The sequence below is a fragment of the Maylandia zebra genome, linkage group LG12, assembly GCF_041146795.1.
Source record: "Maylandia zebra isolate NMK-2024a linkage group LG12, Mzebra_GT3a, whole genome shotgun sequence".
NCBI lineage: Eukaryota > Metazoa > Chordata > Actinopteri > Cichliformes > Cichlidae > Maylandia > Maylandia zebra.
This window is the reverse complement of record NC_135178.1, coordinates 739,785-765,598: the sequence shown is the minus strand read 5'-3', so window position 1 is coordinate 765,598 and position 25,814 is coordinate 739,785.

The following is a 25,814-nucleotide window of genomic DNA, read 5'->3' as shown; positions in this document are numbered from 1 at the left end:
AAATATTACAATTCTGGTCATGTATCAGTATATATCCATAATTTCGTATCTATTAAAAGAAAGCTGACACATGTGAGACTTAATTAGAGATGTAAACAGAGAGTTCTGCAGCTGCAGCTGCAGAAGCCAGTGAAGAAAAAAGAGGCAAACACAGCGCGGACCCGCCGACACATCAAAATCTGACTCTGACGCGTCGGGTCCGCGCTCTGTGTTCACGTTTGTATGCAGAATCCGTAAACCTGCTCCCAGTTACTGTTTTAGCTGTTTGGTGTTTGACGACATGTTGTGAGGTTTAACCTGAGATGCTGGCGTTTCAGGCATAATAACGTTAATTTACAAATCGACACAGGATTGTAATGAATCAATATCACTATATTCAATTTAGCATGGATTGTAATCAGAAAAGCGATAATCAAAACCCACCCCTAATCAAGAACTTGCAAAGTAAAAACATGATCTATGTAAGGTAGCCCTTTTGTTATTTACATTTAAAAAGAGGATTAGTGTTACTGTGCGCTGGCTGAGTCTGTTTCTTTTCTTAGAAATAGTTTCTCCTGCCTTGGAGAAAATCCACTTGCATGGAACAGAAGAGGCTGTGGAGTGCAGGAACCACACTGCAAGCTGGTAGATATGCAGGTATTCCTGGGTCCTGCAGACTATCACCTAAAAACAATAAACAAAATGATTTTCTAAACTGTGTAGCAATGTAGGCAAGGCAAGGCAAGTTTATTTGTATAGCACAATTCAACAACAAGGTGATTCAAAGTGCTTTACAGAGACATTAGAAACAAGAACAAATAAAAAGCGTGATTTAAAATTGATTAAAACAAGCAAATAAACTAACTAACTAATTAACAAACAAACAAACAAACAAACAAAACAGTATATAAAATCAAAACAGATAAAATCAGAACAGTAGATAAAATCAGTAGTTAAAAATGTAACTACTGATAAAATCAGTTGTAATGTACGTATAGTGTCAAATACATTTTTGTAGTCTTCATTAGCTTTAATTCACATGGAAGTGTTCCTAAAGTCATATGCTGTAATGGCATTTACATTATGAAAACATGATTTTGGACATTTCAGGTTTTTCACTTCGGCAGATAAAATGAATTGAGCAAAATCAACTCAAAATATTTTCACACGCCATAACGTCCTCTCTTCCTCGCTGGCTCCATATCTGTCAGTGGAATGATCACCTCTTCGCTCTCTGTCACCATCAACACACTCCACGAATCCCGTGGATGATTCACTTCCTTATATCCGTTTGAATCAGGTACCGAAGCAGTTACGTGCGTAATGAAGCTTCAGACGTCACTGGTCATGTGACTTTTGCCAAACGAAGCAAGCCTCGACACAGTGCTTCTGAACCAGTGTGTTGTTTTTTTCGACACACGCTCCGGAGCGTCAGCTTCAAGCGGGCCATCACTAGCTGACTGTAAAATAACAGAACACAGAATAACAATATACGCAAGTGACAAATGGCAAATGAATTCTGTCCTAGCCACTTTGTCACAGGCCTGAGCTAAAAACAGTGGCCCTGGGGAAATGTGGATGGTATTGGCCAGCACCACAGGCCCTGGTGTGGTGATGATGGAATCACAGGAAGCACTGTCCCTGGTGTAATGTGGATGGCCTCAGCCACCAACACTGGCCCTGGTGAAATGTGAATGGTATTGGTCAGCACCAACACTGGCCCTGGTGTAATGTGAATAGCCTTAGCCAACACCACTGGCCCTGGTGAATTGTGCATGATATTGGTCAGCACCACAGGCCCAGGTGTATTGTGGATGGCATCAGCAAATAGCACAGGCCCTGTTGTGGTGATGATGGCCGCACAAGAAGAACTGTCCCTGGTGTAATGTGGATGTCCTCATCCAACAGTACAGGCCCTGGTGTGGTGAAGATGGCCTCACAGGAAGCACTGTGCCTGGTGTAAAGTGTATGGCCTCAGCCAACAACAGTGGCCCTGGTGAAATGTGGATGGTATTGGCCAGCACCACAGGCCCTGGTGTGGTGATGAATGAATCAAAGGAAGCACTGGCAGTGGTGTAATGTGGATGGCCTCAGCCAACAACACTGGCCCTGGAGAAATGTGGATGGTATTGGCCAGCACCACAGGCCCTGGTGTAATGTGAATGGCATCAGCCAAAAGCACAGGCCCTGGTAAAATGTGGATGGTATCAGCCAGCAGCACAGGCCCTGGTGTGGTGAATATGGCCTCGCAGGGAGCATTGGCCCTGTTGTAATGTGGATGACCTCAGCCAACAACACTGGCCCTGGTGAAATGTGGATCGCATCATCCAGTAACACAAACCCTGGTGAAATGTCGTTGTTTTCGGCCAACAACACAGTCCCTTGGGTAATTTGGATGGCTAGCAGCACAGGCCCTGGTCTGGTGAAGATGGCCTCACATGAATCACTGGCCCTGGTGTATTTTCGATGGCATCAGCAAGAAGCACAGACCCTGGTCTAGTGAAGATGGCCTCATGGAAATCACAGGCCCTACTGCAATGTGAATGGCCTCAGCCAGTAACACAGTCCCTGATGTAATGTGGATGGCATAATCTAACAACACTGGCCCTTGTGAAATGTGGATGGTATTGGTAAAGCACCACACACCCTGGTGTATTGTGGATGGCCTTAGCTTACACCACTGGCCCTGGTGTAATGTGCATGATATCGGCCAGCATCACAGGCCCTAATGTGGATGGCATCAACGAGCATCAAAGGCCCTGGTGGGGTAAAGATGGCCTCACAGGAAGCACAGGCCCTGGTGTAATGTGGATGGTAGAAGCCGGCATCACAGTCTCTGGTGTAATGTTGATGGCCTAAGCCAACAACAGTGGCCCTGGTGAAATGTGGATGGTGTTGGCCAGCACCAGAGGCCCTGGTGTAATTTGAATGGCTTAGGCCACCAGCACAGGCCCTCGTGTGGTGAAGATGGCCTCGCAGGAAGCACTGTCCCTGATGTCCCGTATTTTCACGACCATAAGGCGCACTTAAAAGTCTTAGATTTTCTTCAAAAAGTGCGGCGCGCCCTATAGCGCAGTGCGCCCTATGTGTTGTAAGGAGGACGTAGTAGAGAACACCATGAGAACGTTAAAGGGTGAAGTGTGGGCGTTGATCGTATATACCGGGACAATCGCACATACCTGTATAAAAGAACAGGTATGTGCATTATGCAGGACATCGTTGTTTTAACAACCCTGAAAATGGCAAAGAGACACGCTTACGAAGCACAGTTTAAACTGAAGGCCATCAGCTATGCGGAGGAACATGGAAATCGAGCAGCGGCGAGAGAATTTAAGATTAACGAATCGATGGTTCGCAAATGGAGGAAGCTGGAAAACAAGCTCCGGTAGGTCAAGAAAACGCAGCTGAGTTTCCGCGGACATAAGGCGAGGTGGCCCGAGTTGGAGGAAAGACTCGAGCGGTGGATCATCGAGCAAAGAGCGAGCGGGAGAAGCGTTTCGACGGTCACCATTCGGCTAAAAGCAGTTTCACTAGCTGAAGAGATGAACATTGAACATTTCCAAGGAGGTCCGTCTTGGTGCTTTCGTTTTATGAAACGGTGCCATTTTTCCATCCGGACCAGGACTACGGTAGCGCAGCAACTTCCAGCGGATTATAAGGAAAAGCTGGCCATCTTCCGCTCCTACTGCAGCAAACACATCGGCGACAAAAACATCCAGCCCAGCCACATCACAAACATGGACGACGTCCCGCTCACTTTTGACATCCCGGTGAGTCACACTGTGGAGAAGAAGGGGACCAGCACGGTAGCGATACGCACAACGGGGTATGAAAAGTCTTCTTTTACTGTTGTGCTTGGCTGCCATGCTAATGGACAGAAACTGCCGCCTATGGTGATTTTTAAGCGAAAGACTTTGCCTAAAGAGAAGTTTCCAGCAGAAATCATCATTAAGGCAAATGAAAAGGGCTGGATGGATGAGGAAATGATGAAAGAGTGGCTGAGGGAGGTGTATGTAAGGAGACCAGGTGGTTTTTTCCACGCATCACCATCGCTGTTGATCTGTGACTCTATGCGTGCCCATCTCACAGCCGATGTGAAAAAACTTGTGAAGCAAATGAACTGTGAGCTTGCTGTCATTCCGGGAGGCCTGACAAAGGAACTCCAACCGCTGGGCATCGGTGTGAACTGCCCGTTCAAAGTAAGGCTGCGAGCGGCCTGGGAGCGATGGATGACCGGTGGAGACCACAGTTTCACTAAGAGTGGAAGGATGCGCCGGGCGAGTTACGCCACAATTTGCCAATGGATTGTAGATGCTTGGGCTAACATGTCTGCTGGCACTGTTGTTCGAGCTTTCGCAAAAGCCGGCATCGTTTCCGAGGAGCCGCACGGCACGGAAAGTGACTCTGACGGTGAAGACAGTGAACCTGGCATGTTTGATGGAGATTTAGCGCAGCTGTTCAATTCAGACACAGAGGATGAGGACTTCGATGGGTTTGATTGATGATAAAAATGTGAGTACCAAACTTTGTTTTGCTCCTGCTTTATTTTTAAATACGCACACTTGTATGCTTGTGTGTTGTTGATGATGACAATTATTGGTAATAAAAATGTGAGTACCAAACTCAGTTTTGCTCCTGCTTTATTTTTAAATATGCACACTTGTATGCTTGTGTGTTGTTGATGATGACGATTACCGGCAATAGAAATGTGAGTAAGGTACCGAATTCAGGTTTGCTCCCGCTTTATTTTTAAATACGCATACGGTACTTGTATGCGCCCTATGGTCCAGTGTGCCTTATGTGTGTGTTACATACAGTAAGGGCACACATAACTGAGACTGCGCCTTTTAGCACAGTGCGCCTTATGGTCGTGAAAATACGGTAATGTGGATGGCCTCAGCAAACAACACTGGCCTTGGTAAAATGTCGATGGTATTTGCCAGCACCACAGGCCCTGCTGTAATGTAGATGGCATCAGCCAGTAAAACAGGCCCTTGAGTATTGTGAATGGCATCAGCCAGCAACACAGGCCCTTGGGTAATATGGAAGGCTAGCAGCACAGGCCCTTGTGTAATGTGGATGGTATTGGCTAGCACCACAGGCCCTGGTGTAATGTGAATGTCCTCAGCCATGACCACAGGCCCTGGTGAAATGTAAATGTCCTCAGCCAGTAGCACAGGCCCTGTTGTAATGTGGATGGCCTCATCTAACAACTCTGTCGCTGGTGAAATATGGATGGGATTGGTCAGCACCACACATCCTGGTGAAATGTGCATGATATCGGTCAGCACCACAGGCCCAGGTGTAATCTGGATGGCATCAACGAGCAGCAGAGGCCCTGTTGTGGTGAAGATGGCCTCACAGGAAAGCACAGGCCCTGGCGTAATGTGAATGTCCTCAGTAAACACCACTGGCCCTGGTGTAATGGGGATGGCATCAGCCAGTAGCACAGGCCCTTGTGTATGTTGGATCGCATCAGCCAGCAACATAAGCCCTGGTGAAATGTGGATGGTTTGGGCCTGCACCACAGGCCCTGGTTTAATGTGGATGGAATCAACGGGCCTGTGGTGCTGGCCAATACCATCCACATTACACCAGAGCCAGTGTTGTTGGATGAGGCCATTCACGTTACACAAGGGCCTGTGGTGCTAGCCAATACCATCCACATTACACATTACGCTGAGGCCATACACTTTACATCAGGGACAGTGCTTACTGTAAGGCCATCATCAGCACACCAGGGCCTGTGGTGCTGGATGATGCCATCAACATTATACCAGGGCCTGTGCTACTCGTTGATGCCATCCACATTACACCAGGGCCATTGGTGCTGGCCAATACCATCCACATTTCAACAGGTCCAGTGTTGTTGGCTCAGGCCATCCACATTACACCACTGCCAGTGCTTCCTGTGATGCCATCATCACCAAACCAGGGCCTGTGGTGCTTGCTGAAGCCATCCACATTACACCAGGGCCTGTGCTACTCGTTGATACCAACCACATCTCACCAGGGCTTGTTTTGCTGGCTGATGCGATCCACAATACACAAGAGCCTGTACTTCTGGCTGAGGACATTCACATTACACCAGGGCCTGTGGTGCTGGCCAATACCATCCATATTTCACCAGGTCCACTGTTGTTGGTTTAGGCCATACACTTTACACCAGGGACACTGCTTCCTGTGAGGCGATCTTCACCACACCAGGGACTGTACTGTTGGATGAGGCCATTTACATTACACCAGGGCCTGTGCTACTCGATGATAACCTTCCACATTTCACCAGGGATTGTGTTGCCGGCTGATGCGTTCCAGAAAACACAAGGGCCTTTACTACTGGCTTCACCACAACAGGGCCTGTGCCACTGGCTGAGGCAGACTACCTTTCACCAGAGCGCATGTTGCCGGCTGAGGCCATCTACATTTCACCAGGGACTGGCTGCTGTCTCAGGCCATTCACATTACACCAAGGCCTGTGCTTCCTGTGAGGCCATCTTCACCACACCAGGGCCTGTACTGTTGGATGAGGCCATCCACATTACACCAGGTACAGTTCTTCCTGTGTGGAAATCATCACCAAACCAGGGCCTGTGGTGCTGGATGAGGCCATCCACATTTCACCAGGGATTGTGTTGCTGGCTGATGCGTTCCACAAAACACAAGGGCCTTTACTACTGGCTGAGGATATTCACATTACACCAGGGCCTGTGGTGCTGGCCAATATAATCCACATTTCACCAGGGCCACTGTTTTTGGCAAAGGCCATGCACATTACACAAGGGACAGTGCTTCCTGTGAGGCCATCTTCACCACACCAGGGCCTCTGCTGCTCGTTGATGCCATCCAGATTACACCTGGGCCAGTGGTGCTGAGAGATTTCATGCACATTTCACCAGGATGTGTGGTGCTGACCAATCCCATATTTCCCATATTTCACCAGCGACAGAGTTGTTAGATGAGGCCATCCACCTTGCAACAGGGCCTGTGCTACTGGCTGAGGACATTTACATTTCACCAGGGCCTGTGGTCATGGCTGAGGACATTCACATTACAACAGGGCCTGTGGTGCTAGCCAATACCATCCACATTACACTAGGGCCAATGTTGTTTGCTGAGGCCATCCAAATTACACCAGGGACAGTGCTTCCTGTGAGGCCATCATCACCACACCAGGGCCTGTGGTGCTGGCTGATACAATCCGCATTACACAAGGGCCTGTGCTGCTAGCCTTCCATATTACCCAAGGGTCTGTGTTGCTGGCTGATGCCATTCACAATACTCAAGGGCCTGTTCTTCTGGCTGAGGACATCTACATTACAGCAGGGCCTGTGGTGTTGGCCAATACCATCGACATTTTACCAAGGCCAGTGTTGTTTGCTGAGGCCATCCACATTACACCAGGGACAGTGCTTCCTGTGAGGCCATCTTCACCACACGAGGGCCTGTGGTGGTGGCCTAAGCCATTCAAATTACACCAGGGCCTCTAGTGCTGGCCAACACCATCCACATTTCACCAGGGCCACTGTTGTTGACTTAGGCCATCAACATTACACCAGAGACTGTGATGCCGGCTTCTACCATCCACATTACACCAGGGCCTGTGCTTCCTGTGAGGCCATCTTTACCCCACCAGGGCCTTTGATGCTTGTTGATGCCATCCACATTAGGGCCTGTGATGCTGGCCGATATCATGCACATTACACCAGGGCCAGTGGTGTAAGCTAAGGCCATCCACATTACACCAGGGTGTGTGTTGCTTACCATACCATCCATATTTCACAAGGGCCAGTGTTGTTAGATTATGCCATCCACATTACACCAGGTCCTGTGCTGCTGGCTGAGGCCATCCACATTGCAACGGGGCCATGGGGTTGGATGAGGACATTAACATTACACCAGGGACTGTGTTGCTGGCTGAGGCCATTCACATTGCAGTAGGGCCTGTGCTGCTGGCTGAGGCCACCTATATTTCACGAGGGCCTGTGTTGATGGCTGATGCCATCCACAATACACCAGGGCTGGTGATTTCTGTGAGGCCATCTTCATCAGACCAGGGCCTGTGCTGCTAGCCATCCAAATTACCCAAGGGCCTGTGGTGCTGGCCGAAAACAACCACATTTCACCAGGGCCTGTGGTGTTGCTGGATGGGGCCATCCACATTACACAAGGGCCTGTGCTACTGGCTGAAGACATTCACATTACACCAGGGCCTGTGGTACTGGCCAATACCATCCACATTACACCAGGGCCAGTGTTGTTGGATGAGGCCATCCAAATTACACCAGGGACAGTGCTTCCTGTGAGGCTATCATCACCACACCAGGGCCTGTGGTGCTGGCTGATACCATCCACATTACACAAGGGCCAGTGCTGCTAGCCTTCCACATTACACAAGGGCCAGTATTGCTGGCCGAAACAATCCACATTTCACATGGGCCAGTGGTATTGCTGGCTGATGCCTTTCAAAATACTCAAGGGCCTGTGCTGCTGGATGATGCCATCTACATTAAACCAGGGCCTGTGGTGCTGGCCAATACTACCGACATTTCAACAGGTCCAGTGTTGTTGGCTCAGGCCATCCACATTACATCAGGGCCATTGGTGCTTGCCGATATCATCCACATTTCACCAGGGCCAGTGGTGTTGACTAAGGTCATCCACATTACACCAAGGTCTGTGGTGCTGGCCATTACCATCCACATTTCACCAGGGCCAGTGGTGTTGACTAAGGTCATCGTCACCACACCAGGGCCTGTATTGCTGGCTTAGACCATCCACATTGCACCAGGGCTAGTGCTCCCTCTGAGGCCAACTTCACGACACCAGGGCCTGTGTTGCTGGCTAATACCATCCACATTTCACCAGGGCCAGTGTTGTTGGATGAGGCCATCCAAATTACACCAGGGACAGTGCTTCCTGTGAAGCTATCATCACCACACCAGGGCCTTTGGTGCTGGCTGATACCATCCATATTACACAAGTGCCAGTGGTGTCGGCTGAGGACATTCACATTACTCAAGGGCCTGTGCTGCTGGCTGATGCCATCTACATTAAACCAGGGCCTGTGGTGCTGGCCAATACCACCAACATTTCACCAAGGCCAGTGTTGTTTGCTGAGGCCATCCACATTACACCAGGGACAGTGCTTCCTGTGAGGCCATCTTCACCACACCAGGGACTGTGCTGTTGGCTAAGGCCATCCACATTACACCAAGGTCTGTGGTGCTGGCCATTACCATCCACATTTCACCTTGGCCAGTGTTGGTAGATGAGGCCATCCACATTACAACAGGGCCTTTGCTACTGGCTGAGGCCATCCACATTATACCACGGCATGTGCTCCTTGTGAGGCTATCGTCAACATACCAGGGCCTGTATTGCTGGCTTAGGCCATCCACATTGCACCAGGGCTAGTGCTCCCTCTGAGGCCAACTTCACGACAGCAGGGCCTGCGCTGCTGTCTGAGGTCATCTACATTTCACAAGAGCCTGTTTCTGGCTGATGTGATCCACATTGGAAGGGAGACTCGGCTTCGCACCCTTCATTCACCCGTAGCTAGCCAGGCCCCTGTAACTGGTGCAGCCGAAGATAGCGTAGGCCCCGCTAGCTGTTCCCCGGCAGACCCCAAGCAGCTGGGGAAAGAGCGTGGCTGGGTGACGGTGAGGAGGAAGCATAGTCCTAAACAGTAGCCCCAGGTACACCACCAACCCGTTCATGTGTCTAACTGTTTTTCCCCACTCGGCGACACGCCCGCCGGGGGTCAAACTCTGGTAATTGGTGATTCTGTTCTCAGACATGTGAAGCTAGAGACACCGGCAACCATAGTCAATTGTCTTCCAGGGGCCAGAGCAGGCGACATTGAAGGAAATGCAAAACTGCTGGCTAAGGATAAACGTAAATTCAGTAAAATCATAATTCACATCGGCAGTAATGACACCCGGTTACGCCAATCGGAGGTCACTAAAAGCAATATTGAATCGGTGTGCAACTTTGCCAAAACAATGTCAGATTCTGTAGTTTTCTCTGGTCCCCTCCCCAATCAGACCAGGAGTGACATGTTTAGCCGCATGTTCTCCTTAAATTGCTGGCTGTCTGAGTGGTGTCCCAGAAACGATGTGGAATTCATAGATAATTAGCAAACCTTCTGGAGGAAACCTGATCTTGTTAGGAGAGACGGCATCCATCCCACTTTGGATGGAGCAGCTCTCATTTCTAGAAATATGGACAGATTTATTAAACCCCCCAAAATATGACTATCCAGAGTTGGGACCAGGAAGCAGAGTTGCAGTCTCACACGCATCTCTGCAGCTTCTCTCCTCCTGCTACCTCCCCCCCCCCCTCCCCCCCCCATCTCCTTACACAGAGTTTCTGTCTGATTTCTCAGACTTTTTATCTGATTTAGTGCTCAGCTCAGATAAAATAATTATTGTGGGTGATTTTAACATCCATGTAGATGCTAAAAATGACAGCCTCAACATGACATTTAATCTGTTATTAGACTCAATTGGCTTTTCATAAAAAGGAAAAGAACGCACCCACCACTTTAATAATCACACTCTAGATCTTGTTTTAACATATGGCATAGAAACTGAACATTTAACAGTGTTTCCTGAAAACCCTCTCCTGTCTGATCATTTCCTGATAACATTTACATTTAAAATAATTGATTACACAACAGTGGAAAGTAGACTTTATCAAAGTAGATGTCTTTCTGAAAGTGCTGTAACTAAGTTTAAGAATATAATCCAACCACTGTTATCATCTTCAATGCCCTGTACCAACATAGAGCTGGGGCCTGTTCTTCGTACCTCGCTAAGTAAGTTAGCTGGATTAGATTGTTGACGATTTCGCGTGATCCTGGATCGTTCGGTTCCCCGAAGCTCATCCGGGACTTGCTGTCATAGCAACAGAGCCGTAAGCGTAAACCTGCTCGGGAGCAGGTTCACTTTATGTAAACAGGATTAGATCGCGGCCACGCAGGTATGTCCGCTTCATTTATACGAAAGCAACAGCGATATTCCACCACTGTTTCACCATAAATAAATAACATCAATGTAACTAAAGATAATGCAGCACCTGATCCTTTTATTGATGTCACACAGATACATACAGGTCATTTCCTAAAAAAGGGAAATGTACTATTAACATTCTATTACATGTATGTGATTATTACAGATGTAATTCATATTTCAGAGTAGTAATTGTAAATTACTTCGTGTAATCAAGATGAGAGACCACGGCTATAAAAGCCAAGGTGGATTTGGGAAGCCTGTCGCAGCCATGTCCTGTCCGTTTACGCGAGCCACCCATTGCGGAAGGTGCAAGATTGATAAGGAGAGTCCTCAGAATTCAGCGTATATTGCGGGATAGACAGGATCCTTTAGCTCAGCGCGACAGTGTGCTCATTGAGAGATATCGATTTCCCCGTGAGGGTATTATTTACTTAACCAACTTGTTGACGAGGGGGTGCAGGACCACCACCTGTCTTTTTTTGCTCTGCCCTTTTCTTGGTTGCTGTTATGAACAAACAAACAGATTATTTCAGGGTCTCTTTCCAAGAGACGAAAAGCAATATAAGTGATAGATATTACCATTCTATAGAATATTCTTATATTTCACTTTTACTTGTTCCCATGTTCTAGTGGGTCCTGTTGTGGCTCTAATGTGAAAGAGGATATAATATAACAATATAATATAATGTAATATAATATTGGATAATATAGTGTAATATAATAAATCTACCCTACCGCCTACTGGTGTTGGCCAGAGGGGCCGATGGCGCGATATGGCAGCCTCGCTTCTGTCAGTCTGCCCCAGGGCAGCTGTGGCTACAACCGTAGCTGCCTCCACCAGTGTGTGAATGTGAGAGTGACTGAATAGTGGCATTGTAAAGCATATAAATCCAATATATTATTATTATTATTATTATTATTAAATTACTTACGAGTTTAATTTGTCAGCAACTTTCTGCCAGCCCTCTCTCCTTGCTTTTGCAGCCTTTGCAGTGTTCCCTTGCGTTCTGATTTAACTCTGAAACTCCTGAAATCCCTCACTCAGGAGTTCTTGCTCTGCTGCCGAAAAATACCGAGCCGAGCGCACTCCTTCGACATTTTCGCCGACCAATCAGAGGGTTGCCGATCACTGTTTCTGCTATCGATGCGTATCCCCTTTTACGGCACCCAGTGATCGCACATTACTTCATCCAGCTGTACTAATCGTCAACAGCAGGTGTGTTCGGGGAACCGGATTAGCGCGCTCACGGTTAGCGCGATGGTTTGGTCTTGGATGTTTCATTTGATCTTGGATGTAGTAAGCGACGTACGAAGCACAGGGCCCAGAGCAGCTATCTGAATACTACTCCAACAGAGGTCGATTATCTTGTTAATAATTTCACCTCCTCACTACATACAACTGTGGCTCAAGAGTTGGGAGTTCGCCTTGTAATCGGAAGGTTGCCGGTTCGAGCCCCGGCTTGGGCAGTCTTGGTCGTCGTGTCCTTGGGCAAGACACTTCACCCGTTGCCTACTGGTGGTGGTCAGAGGGCCCGGTGGCGCCAGTGTCCGGCAGCCTCGCCTCTGTCAGTGCGCCCCAGGGTGGCTGTGGCTACAATGTAGCTGCCATCACCAGTGTGTGAATGTGTGCGTGAATGGGTGGATGACTGGATATGTAAAGCGCTTTGGGGTCCTTAGGGACTAGTAAAGCACTATATAAATACAGGCCATTTGCCATTTAACTCTGGATACTGTAGCTCCTGTGAAAACTAAGGTCTCAAATCAGAAGTACCTGACTCCGTGGTATAATTCTCAAACACATAGCCTAAAGCAGATGACTCGTAAGCTGGAGAGGAAATGGCGTGTCACAAATTTAGAGGATCATCATTTAGCCTCGAGAAATAGTGTGTTGCTTTATAAGAAAGTCCTCCGCAAAGCCAGAACATCTTACTATTCGTCACTGATTGAAGAAAATAAGTATAACCCCCGGTTTCTCTTCAGCACTGTAGCCAGGCTGACAAAAAGTCAGAGCTCTTTTGAGCCAACCATCCCTTTAACGTTAACTAGTAATGACTTCATGAACTTCTTCACAAATAAAAATTTTATCATTAGAGAAAAAATTACCAATAATCATCCCACAGATGTAATATTATCTACAGCTACTCTTAGTACCATTGATGTTATATTAGACTCTTTTTCTCCAATTGTTCTTTCTGAGTTAACTTTAATAATTACTTCCTCCAAACCATCAACGTGTCTTTTAGACCCCATTCCTACAAAACTGCTCAAAGAAGTCCTGCCATTAATTAATTCTTCAATCTTAAATATGATCAACCTATCTCTAATAATCGGCTATGTACCACAGGCCTTCAAGCTGGCTGTAGTTAAACCTTTACTCAAAAAGCATCTCTAGACCCAGCAGTCTTAGCTAATTGTTAGAGATTTTCTACATTATACATTATAACCGAATCTCTATAATACAATATAATCAAGTGTGCCTTATATTCTAACCAAGTATGCCTTATATTTTGTGTGTTCATATATTTTCACATAACCAAGTCTATTGTTAAAGGAAAACATGATGCATTCCTTACCTCAGTGTCTGAGATGTTTGACAAGCATGATATAATGATGCATTCTTTACTTCAGTGTCTGTGATGTCAGATAAAGCATGATATACTTCTGTATTCTTATCCCAGTGTGTGAAAGATCAGATAAGCTGATTTAATGTCTAACCTCTCTTCAACTTCTGTTAAAAAAGGAAGTACTATGTAACCTGCTTTGCCCTATAAATAAAGGAAGCAAGCCTGCACTCGGTGTGTGTGTCTTCTCAGAGACATTCACACCCGTGCGCACGCTCTTATACACTCTGAGTCGGTCTGCAGTTGTCTCATTTCTCTTACTTGTGTTTGAACAAATGTCTACCCCTGACATTTAATTGGTCCTTCGTAGCCGGAGAACTGACTGTTATTTTTAACGTCTAGTTTTCCACAGAACGGTCTTCATCGGATCCTGACGTCGTGACGCCTGCGCTGGGAAAAATCTGTGCACAGTAAACAAGAAAAACCGGGAGCGTGAATTCGATCTCCGGTCAGCGTTTATACAGGCCTTCACGGCTCCAGGACCCGATGAGCGCCGGATTCAAAACGCAGCGCCACAGTAAGGTGAATATGAAACACTGCACTCCATCAAGCGCTAAAATACGTTGATATTGAGATTTTCCTTTAAAATAGTGTGTAAACCTGGTTAGCGCCGACAGATCTCAGTCCAGAAGGGACTTGGAGACAACAGGCAAGAGCGAAATTCTAGAAATCGCTATTAAAAGTTCCGGTTGCTCTGGGAAGCAGCTGTAACGGGACAAGTTCCGGTCGCTCTAGGAGTGGCTGCAACGGAGCAGGTTGAAGGTGTTACATAAAAAAAAAAAAGAAAAAAAAAAGAAAAAATAGACAAACATTGGGTGACACAAAACACAGGCACTTTGCCTGACGCCCTGCAATATGCCGAGCATGCAGTTAAAGTATATAAACAGAAAGAAAAAACAGAAGGAGTTTTCATGATTGACCCAGAGACAGGCTTTATAGCTTTCTCAGGACAACAAAAACACACTACAGGCTATAAGCCACGTAAGGGAAAGCAAAAAGTAGGACAAAGAAGAGACAAAAGAGATATGAAATGTTATAACTGTGGTAAAAACGGGCATTTTGCTCGAGACTGTAGAAGTGTAAGCCAAGAACAGGAAAGTGATGATGACAGGCGCAGACGACGTGATGAATGACTAGCACGAGAGGAAGGAAGTGAAACAGATGAAGGGGAAGTTTACAATATCGAACAACTACTGCTAGGATCAGAAGCAAAGCCAACAGTTATAGTACACGTGAATGGCGCCCCAGTAAAATTCCTTTGCGACACAGGAGCGTGTAAAAGTGTACTAACAGTAGAAGTCCCAAACGTAACTTTTTCAAAAGACACTCTAATTGTGAAATCAGCCTCAGGACATGTGACAAAACAGCATTTAACCGTTCCCCTCTTTATGTCACATAGAGAAAGTGGCCGTAGCTGCAAAAATCAGTGCATTTATGACCCATCTTGTCCGCTGAATCTGTTGGGAAGAGATGCTTTAACAAAATTAAAAATAGGAGTTATCCCTGAAGAAAGTGGCATGCAAGCCAGACTCCTACTCTCTGACAGTCAGAGACAAACTGAAGACATTTTTGTTTGTGAAGGTTTAGGTGAGCCAAATTATTACTGGACCTTAGATTTACCAAAACTTGAACCTCTGGAGGCCAAGGCTAATATGTACTTACCTGAACACTCACACAGGCAGGACCAAGCAAAATACCACAACACCCTGTGGTATAAACATGTCCCAGGCCCAGACAAAATTTATGATCAGCAAGTACACAGATTGGGACCACAAAAATTAGTCCTACAACACCTGTATGTAACACAGAGTGGCAATGCAGTATGCTCAGTGTTACAGACAGATGCAGTGCAACGCATAAACAAAATGTTGAACCCTCATGTATCTGTTGCACGCAACAACCAAACGCCTTGGTCTGAGTTGGGTACAGTGCTGAGATCTGTAGAAATGGACAGATATGACAAAACAGAGTGTGATGGCTGGCAAAAAGGCCGCAGGACAAACTGCATGAGATATACTTTATGCTGGCCATTAACCACCACGCCGGCTACACACTTAACCACAACAGAACAAGATGAATGACAAGTGTTAACATTTGAAACATACCCTGAACTAGAAAAGCTACCACAAACATTATGGTCTCAAGGACCCACAGATGTAGGCCTAATAAAAGGAGCAGATCCAGTAGTGGTGAAAACTACAACCACATATAGGCCTGTGAAACCGCAATATCCCTTGAGTGCAGAGGCGAGAGAAGGAATTGGACCAGTCATAGCAGACATGCAAAAAGCAGGTATTCTCGTGAAAACTAATGAAGCCACGAGTAATACACCAATTTTTCCAGTAAAAAAGGCTAACACAGGAAAATATCGTCTAGTTCATGACCTAAGAGCAATAAACGAGGTAACAGAGCAAATACCTCCAGTGGTTGCTAACCCACACACAATTTTAAATCAAGTAACACCAAAGGAACAGTGGTTCTCTGTAATAGACTTGTCCAATGCTTTCTTCTCTGTGCCTCTACACCCTGACTCACAGAAGCTATTCGGATTCACCTTTGACAATCAAAAGTATACTTATACAAGGTTGCCTCAAGGATTCCAAAATAGCCCTACTCTTTATGCAGAGGCTTTGAGAAAATCAATGTCATCTTGCTCCCTCCCTGCTCCAGGGCAATTCCTGCTGTATGTAGATGATATATTGATTACAGGCCATACACAGGATGAGTGCAAAGCAAACACACTGACAGTTTTGCGCAGAGCAAGGCCATAAAGTCTCACAGCATAAATTGCAGTTGTGGAGCCAGGAAGTGACATACCTTGGCCACAAACTGACAGGAAAAGGCAGGCAGCTGTTAGACAGCAGAAAAGTAGCTGTACAAAATGCTCCTAAGCCAATTACCAAACAACAAATGATGAGTTATTTAGGTCTGTGCAATTTCTGTAGATGCTGGATTCCAGAGTATGCACTGCTGGCCCAGCCACTACAGAACCTCATTTATGGTAAAGACCTAGCATTAAAAGACAAAATACAGTGGACCCCAGAAGCAGAAAAAGCTTTCATTGATTTAAAGATAGCATTGCAGACATGTACCGTCTTAGCATTACCAGACTATGAAAAACCTTTTATTCTCCATGTTGATGGTGCAGGAGGGTACATGAAAGCAGTCTTAACTCAAGCTTTTGGAGAAAAACAACGCCCATTAGCTTTCTATTCATGCAAACTTGACTCTGTAGCTGCTGGATTACCTACCTGTGTACAGGCATGCGCAGCAGCAGCAGAGGCAGTTAAAAAATGTGCAGACATTGTTTTGGGACATAAGTTGATCATCAAAGTCCCACATGCTGTGACCTCTATTTTGCTCCAAGCAAATCTCTCTTTCCTCACACACGCCAGACAACTTTCTTATGTGGGGATTTTACTTTCGCAATCACACATCACAATAGAGAAGTGTGGCCAGCTGAACCCAAGCACACTTTTGCCGACCCCTCTGGATGGAGAACAACATTGTTGCATTAAAAAATTAGAGGAAGACACAAAACCTCGCACTGATATACATAGTTCCCCCCAGAGCAGTTTCAGTAATGTTTTTGTAGACGGCTCAGCGTCAAAAGACATTTACGGTAGAAATTGTGTGGGTTACGCGGTCACAACTGTTGATACAGTGGTAGAGGCAAAAGCTCTCAGTTCCTCAAACTCTGCTCAAAGCGCAGAACTAACCGCGGTCATTAGAGCATGTACACTGTACGAAGGTCAAAGTGTCAATATACACACAGACAGCCAATATGTTTATTCAGCAGTTCACCATTTCACAAAAATATGGCATAACAGAGGAATGACAACTTCCACAGGCAACCCAGTTCAACATGCAAGCCTTCTAAAAAAGCTATTAGAAGTGATAACGTTGCCAAAAGAATTAGCACTATGCAAATGTGCAGCTCATCAAAAGGATGACACAGAAATAACAAGAGGAAATAACTTTGCTGACAAAGCAGCCAAAGCAGCTGCAGAAAAACACATTGATGTTTTAACAACAGAAACCATAGATTTAATACCATTAGAAATACTAGCAGATGCACAAAAGACAGCATCACTGAGTGAACAAAAATCTTGGTTGAAAGATGGAGCAGAATTAAAAGACAATCTCATGATGTGCAATGGCAAACCAATACTTCCAAAATCTTTGCATAAAACTGCCGCATTAGTGACCCATAGAAAAACTCATGTGTCATCAGGAGGGATGATTAATATACTTAATAAACAATTCTATACAAAAAATTTTGAAAGTTCAGCAAAAGAGTTTATTAGAACATGCATGATTTGCCAAAAACACAATGCTCAGGGAAATTTACGACCAAAGCGAGGTCGTTTCCCTACACCGCCACACCCATTTCACACAATCCACATGGATTTTATAGAACTAAATGAATCTCAATCCTCCAAGTATGCACTTGTGATAATAGATGTATTTTCCAAGTGGCCAGAAATATACCCAGTGAAAAAAGCAGATGCAATCTCAGTAGCAAAATGTTTGTGCAACCATTTCATTCCAACATATGGCATTCCGTCTCTGATAAGATCAGATAATGGTACACATTTTGTAAATGAAGTAATAAGTAAAGTTTCTGAAGCTTTAGGTTTCAGCATAAAACATCACTGTTCTTATCATTCACAAAGTGCAGGATTAGTCGAGAGAACTAACGACACAATTAAACAGAGATTGAGGAAATGTATGGAGGAAACTAAAAAACCATGGCCTGAATGTCTAAGCTTAGTTAAGCTATGGATGAGAATAACTCAGGGAGCAGGTGGTCTAACACCATTTGAAATCATACATGGTAGACCATTCCCTCTCCCCATAACTAGTGAGCCAATTAATAAATCTATTGCCGAAACAACAATGGCAGAATGGATGACAAAACTGTTTGAGAATAAAGAAGTGATTTTGAACAATCAGCTGCCGTGTGATCCATCTCCAGTCTCTTGCAGGTTGAACCCCGGTGATTGGATTCTGATTAAAGTCCTCCAGCGAAAAAATTGGAGTTCTCCACGGTGGGAGGGTCCCCATCAGGTGCTGCTTACTACACCAACAGCTTGCAAAATCGCTGAAAGACCTTCGTGGATCCATCAAAGTCACGTGAAGAGAGTGTTTGCACCACAATAAGACGCCGGTTCCCCCGACTCTCAAGTGATCCCTGGTGAAGGAAAGGGCCGATTGGGTATACCCCGCCTTTTACCTTCTCGCCAGTGGTCTACTCACTTGGAGCCCGGGTGTGCCTGGTCGCCCTGAAGAACAAACACATAATAAAGAGTGACCCATCCCACCAAAGAGAAGAACCAATGACAACACCAGGGACGCCTGAAATACACGAAATCAGCCCGATGAATACAGGAGAAGAAGAGTCACTAGCACCAGCCCCAAAGCTGTTGTGCTTAAGTGCTTGTCACCTTCAACGGAAACGGCTCATGTGTCGCCTGATCTATCTGATGGCCGTCATCTTAGTGATGATGCTCTTCTGGCTGATACCTGGAAGAGCCCCCAGAACAGCACCAACTATTCCCCGTCTCAAGAGGTGGACCCATGACAATTCCCATCTGACCGAAATGACCCAAGATCACCTTCACCCATGGATGAATAATGCCTGGTACCGATACCTGTACAACACAATAGAAGACAAAGACTGTTATGTCTGTTCACACATGCCTAGCACTTCAGTCTACCCCACCATATATGGTCGCATGATGAGCAGTCACTGGCAAAGTGAATGTGCAGCCAGTTTCGCCAGCATTGGAAGACAACATTATGCAATCAGACTTGGAGCTTCACTCCCAGGGGCAAAAACAAAAGGCCTGAAGAATGGAACCTGTGACGACAAATTCTGGGTAGATATGACAGTAAAAAACAGAAATGCTTCTGTCCCTTTCCCTGTTTTTATGACCCCTACAGAGAAGCAGCATCCTCTGTGCTTCTACCAAGCAGCAGAGCAAGGACGCCACCCCCTGGGCCAGACCAGCAACTGCAACACAACCTATGGAACAGTACCATACGGGACAGTCAAACTACATCGACAGGTAAATGGTACTTATTGGGTACAAAGTATGGCATGGCTGTGCGGACAGCGTGCATACTTTATGCTGCCACCCAATTGGTCAGGATGCTGTGCACCTATCTTCATTTCAGATCACACATTGACAAATCACAGAATGAAGAAATTGATGCAATCTGCATCACTGTCATGCAACACCGAGTAGCTTTAGACATTATTCTTGCAGAGAAAGGAGGTCTCTGCATATTGTTTAACAAGACATGTTGCACTTACATACCTGACAACATACACTCATTAAACATGACAAATGCTTTGAATGTTCTGAAACAACTAAGAGACGCTCAGCAACAGGACTACTACCAGTCCCACCAGCCTTGCTGGTGGGACTGGTTGCTGAACGGCTCCTGGAAATCTTTGCTGATTAAAGGCCTGTTGGCCCTCTGCAGTATGATGTTACTATTTTGCATTTTTGCTGCTTGCATTATCCCTTGTCTGAAACGCATGGTGATGAATATGTTTAACCATACTTTAGGAAATTATGTCTTGATCCAGAGAAATGTTGAGGATCCCTTTCGCCAGTATGATATGCTAAACATAGAGGAAAGAGTGGAGAATTTCTATTCTTATTAGGAGCTGTTGTTTAAATACTTCACTGAATGACATGCAAGTTGAAAATGTGATTTAACAAGTGACTATGCATTGATATAAACCTGTGAAATATATTAACATCAGGAGGGAAATGTTAGAGATTTTCTACATTATACATTATAACTGAATCTCTATAATACAATATAATCAAGTGTGCCTTATATTCTAACCAAGTATGCCTTATATTTTGTGTGTTCATATATTTTCACATAACCAAGTCTATTGTTAAAGGAAAACATGATGCATTCCTTACCTCAGTGTCTGAGATGTTTGACAAGCATGATATAATGATGCATTCTTTACTTCAGTGTCTGTGATGTCAGATAAAGCATGATATACTTCTGTATTCTTATCCCAGTGTGTGAAAGATCAGATAAGCTGATTTAATGTCTAACCTCTCTTCAACTTCTGTTAAAAAAGGAAGTACTATGTAACCTGCTTTGCCCTATAAATAAAGGAAGCAAGCCTGCACTCGGTGTGTGTGTCTTCTCAGAGACATTCACACCCGTGCGCACGCTCTTATACACTCTGAGTCGGTCTGCAGTTGTCTCATTTCTCTTACTTGTGTTTGAACAAATGTCTGGCCTATAATTAGTGTCAGGGGTAATCTCCAACGTTCCTTTCATATCAAACATCCTTGAAAGAGTAGCTGTCAAACAGCTAACAGATCATCTGCAGAGGAATGGCTTATTTGAAGAGTTTCAGTCAGGTTTCAGAGCTCATCATAGCACAGAAACAGCTTTAGTGAAGGTTACAAATGATCTTCTTATGGCCTCTGACAGTGGACTCATCTCTGTGCTTGTCCTGCTAGACCTTAGTGCAGCATTCGATACTGTCGACCATAATATCCTATTAGAGCGATTAGAACATGCTGTAGGTATTACAGGTACTGCACTGCAGTGGTTTGTATCATATCTATCTAATAGATTCCAATTTGTACATGTAAATGGAGAGTCCTCTTCACACACTGAGGTTAATTATGGAGTTCCACAGGTTCAGTGCTAGGACCAATTCTGTTTACACTATACATGCATCCCCTAGGCAGCATCATTAAAAGACATAGCATACAATTTCACTGCCATGCAGATGACACCCAGCTCTATCTGTCCATGAAGCCAGATAACACACACCAATTAGTTAAACTGCAGGAATGTCTTAAAGACATAAAGACCTGGATGGCCGCTAACTTTCTGCTTCTTAATTCAGATAAAACTGAGGTTATTGTACTCGGCCCTGAAAAGCCTAGAAATATGGTATCTAACCAGATTCTTACTCTGGATGGCATTACCTTGGCCTCCAGTAACGCTGTGAGGAACCTTGGAGTCACTTTTGACCAGGATATGTCCTTCAACGCACGTATTAAACAAATATGTAAGACTGCGTTCTTCCATTTGCGTAACATCTCTAAAGTTAGAAATATCCTGTCTCAGAGTGACGCTGAAAAACTAGTTCATGTTTTTATTACTTCCAGGCTGGACTACTGCAATTCATTATTATCAGGATGTCCAAAAAACTCGCTGAAAAGCCTTCAGCTAATCCAAAATGCTGCAGCAAGAGTCCTGACAGGGACTAGAAAGAGAGAGCATATTTCTCCTGTTTTGGCTTCCCTTCAAACCCAGAATTGAATTCAAAATCCTGCTCCTCACATACAAGGTCTTGAATAATCAGGCCCCATCTTATCTTAATGACCTTGTAGTACCATATCACCCCATTAGAGCACTTAGAGCACTGATCCTGAATCCTCCCGTAGTTATGCTGCGATAGACGTAGGCTGCCGGGGATTCCCATGATGCATTGAGTTTTTCCTTTCCAGTCACCTTTCTCACTCACTATGTATTAATACAGCGGTCCCCAACCCCCGGGCCTCGGTACCGGTCCGTGAGTCGTTTGGTACCGGGCCACGAGAGTTGAGAGTTGAGGCTCAGGTGTGAAATGTATGGTTTTCAGGATTTTTATCGTTTTTTTATCGTTATTTTGTTATCGTTTTTATCGTTAACTCGGTTTTCCTGGGTCTTTTCACGTGTGTTATGAATAAATCTTCTTTTTTTACGGTACCGGTACTAGGCAGGTCCGTAAAAATATTGTCGGGCATGAACCGGTCCGTGGCGCTTAGGGACCGCTGTGTTAATAGACCTCTCTGCATTGAATCATATCTGTTATTAACCTCTGGCTCTCTTCCACAGCATGTCTTTTATCCTGTCTTCCTTCTCTCACCCCAACCGGTCGCAGCAAATGGCCCCGCCCCTCCTTGAGCCTGATTCTGCTGGAGGTTTCTTCCTGTTAAAAGGGAGTTTTTCCTTCCCACTGTCACCAAAGTGCTTGCTCATAGGGGGTCATATGATTGTTGGGTTTTTCTCTGTATCTATGAAGCCCCTTGAGGCGACTTTTGTTGTGATTTGGCGCTATATAAATAAAATTGAATTTAATTGAATTACGGACTAAACCTGGGACATTTGTGGCCCCAGTGCATGTGCCCTATCTGCCTTGTTGGTGTCCTTGATTTTTAAAAGTAAAATGTCTTATTATGCTATAAATAAAGCCAGAGAGTGAAATCTGTGCTGATCCTAATACAAATACCTGAAGACAAAGTGCCTTGGTTGTTTTCGATTGTTCTTTTCATCAGACATAATAACTACTCAGATCTCCTGGACTTCTTTCTTTCTTTCTTTCTTTCTTTCTTTCTTTCTTTCTTTCTTTTCATTCCTGAAGACATGCACATCTTCAGGAACAAAGCTACAACCCAGATGACAGTGTCAAAAGTGTCTTTAACTGAGCTTTGAGAAAAGGTGGACTGCTGAATGAAAGTAAGATTTGCATTTGGTTTGGAAATCAAACTCCTCGACCAATACTTAATATTCCTTTTCCATATTTTCTAACACACACACACACACCAACAGATATTGTGTATATATAAATGGTGAATGCTCATATCGAACATGGGCCAAGTTTCAAATAATGAGGTCAGTATATGTACAAGTAATCCCTGCTCCAAGCACAGAAGTACCACCCACCTGCTATTCAAAACTTCTGAGGAGCAGCCAATGAGACAAAGGTTGGCTCAAAGAGAGGACAGCTAAACTGGCATATTTCAAATGGAAGATAAATTGAAGGACTGCACCAAGACTCAGTATAGGATAAATAAGCATATTTTCAGCAATGAATCACACAAATTTGCTGTAGTGCACAAATTAAAGTATGGAGCTGGAAACAAAGATAATTAGCTCTCTTTAAGGGACTAAAACATCTCTAGATTGTATTTTGAATAGATCATGAGTGGTTCATTTTTTTTGTCATTTGCTATAATAAAATCCCCCTCATAATGTAGTGAAGAGTTGCCAAGGCCATCTATCTGCAGCCGTGGTTTTTAAGATGCGGTACTTTTTAAAATACACACAGTGGGACACTGCCATAGACTGGTGACCTGTACAGGGTGTACCTTGCTCAGTCTGTGACAGCTGCTCCAGCCCTTCATGACCCTGAATCAGATACACCATTAAAAAGGGGGTGGATGGATTGACAGGGGATCAGAGGTATGGTGGACTGTAACTAAATAATTAAATAGAAAAAAATTAACTGTAAAAATAAATCTGTTAGGGTGCCTGGGTTCGTTGACCCAAAATTTTGAGTTTTACATTATTATTGAACTTTGATTTTGCCATTATTTATCATTTCTAGTCTTTTGGTTTCTTAGAGTTCTGTCTTCTGGTTTCTGTCTCTGTGTTACATAGTTGTTCTGTCTCCCCCTGTCTGCTGTATCCCCTCGTCAAGTCCGCGTTGTCTGTGTTATGTTTCCTGTTTTACTTTGAAAGTCCATGTCTCATGTTAATGTATCTGGTTTGCTTCCCTTGTCTCGCTACCCTTATTTGTCCCAGCTGTGTTTCTCTGTTGTCTCCCATTCCCTGATGGCTCTCTCTGGGTATGTAAGCCCTGAGTTTTCTTTGGTCTTTGTTGCGATCTCCCTCATCCTATGCTGTGTGTTCTGTTTGGCTGCCTGTGTAAGTTTCTTTTGGTATTCTTGCTTTTGTTATATTTGTGTTTAGCGTTAAAGCTGTTTTGAGTTCACACTTTTACCTCCAAGTGTCTGCACATTGGGTCCACAGTTCCTGCCTGCACACAGCACATGACAAAATCATTGTGTAAAAACAAAACAAAATGCTGTCTTCTTTATTGATCATTTACCGTCAAACACATTTCAACTATAAGCTTTCATCAGTGCAAACCAAAGCCACATCCCCAGATATAGAACCATGGGAGGTTTAAACACTAATTAGTGTGAATGCTTGAAAAGTTAAATCAGAAGAGCAGGCTGTCTTTACACTGTCACCACGTCCATATAATAAACTCCACAGGCATGACAAATGAGAATTCTGTAGACATGACATATGTGAGTGAAGTTGGCCCCCCACCTTCTTCAAATCCAACAAAAGTGGTATCAAACGTTTGTGCTGGTTTGTGCTGCTATCATTTTAAAGATATTAATCAAAATTTCTAGAGGTCATCAGAGGTCAACCAGCCCCCCCACATTAATCAAATCAAACAAAATGGGTGTCAATCAACTGTGCTACGTTTGTGCTGGTTTGTGCAGCTTCTGTTTTAAAGATATTAATGAAAATGTAAAGGTCAACCAGCCCCCCCCCCCCCCCCAAACACACACACACACGCATTAATGGAATTGAACAAAATTGATGTCAAACATTTGTGCTGGTTTGTTCTGCAAAAATTGTCGTTTGTGCTGCTATCATTTTAAAGATATTCAAGAAAATTTGTAGAGGTCATCAGAGGTCAACCAGCCCCCCCACATTAATGGAATCAAACAAAACTGGTGTCAATCAACTGTGCTGTGTTTGTGCTGGTTTGTGCTGCTAAAATTGTCGTTTGTGCTGCCTCTGTTTTAAAGATATTAATGAAAATGCAAACGTCAAAAGGTCAACCAGCCCCCCCACATCACCCAAATCAAACAAAAGTTGATGTCACAGGTTTGTGCTGCAAAAAATTTTGTTTGTGGTGCTATTATTTTAAAGATATTAATAAAATTCCATCCATCCATCCATTTGCTTATCCTTTTAAGGGTCGCAGGGGGTGCTGGAATCTATCCCAGCTGTCATAGGGCAAGAGGCAGGGTACATCTTGGACAGGTTGCCAGTCTGTCACAGGGCCAACACACAGGGACAGACAACCATTCGCACTCACATTCACACCTATGGGCAATTCAGATTAACCAATTAACCTATCACCACAAGCTACATGTCTTTGGAGAGAGCCCGGAGAGAGCCCACGCAACCATGGCGAGAGAACCTGCAAACTCCACACAGAAAGACCCTGGCATGATGGTGGAATTGAACTCAGGACCTTCTTGCTGTGCGGCAACAGTGCTAACCACCGTGCTGCCGTAATAATAACATTAAATAACATTTATGAAGAAATTAAAAGGGGCATGCCAGTAGGTGCATATCAGTTTATAATTGCATAAGGTGTTTTGAGCCATTAAGCATGTGAGTGAAGTTGGCC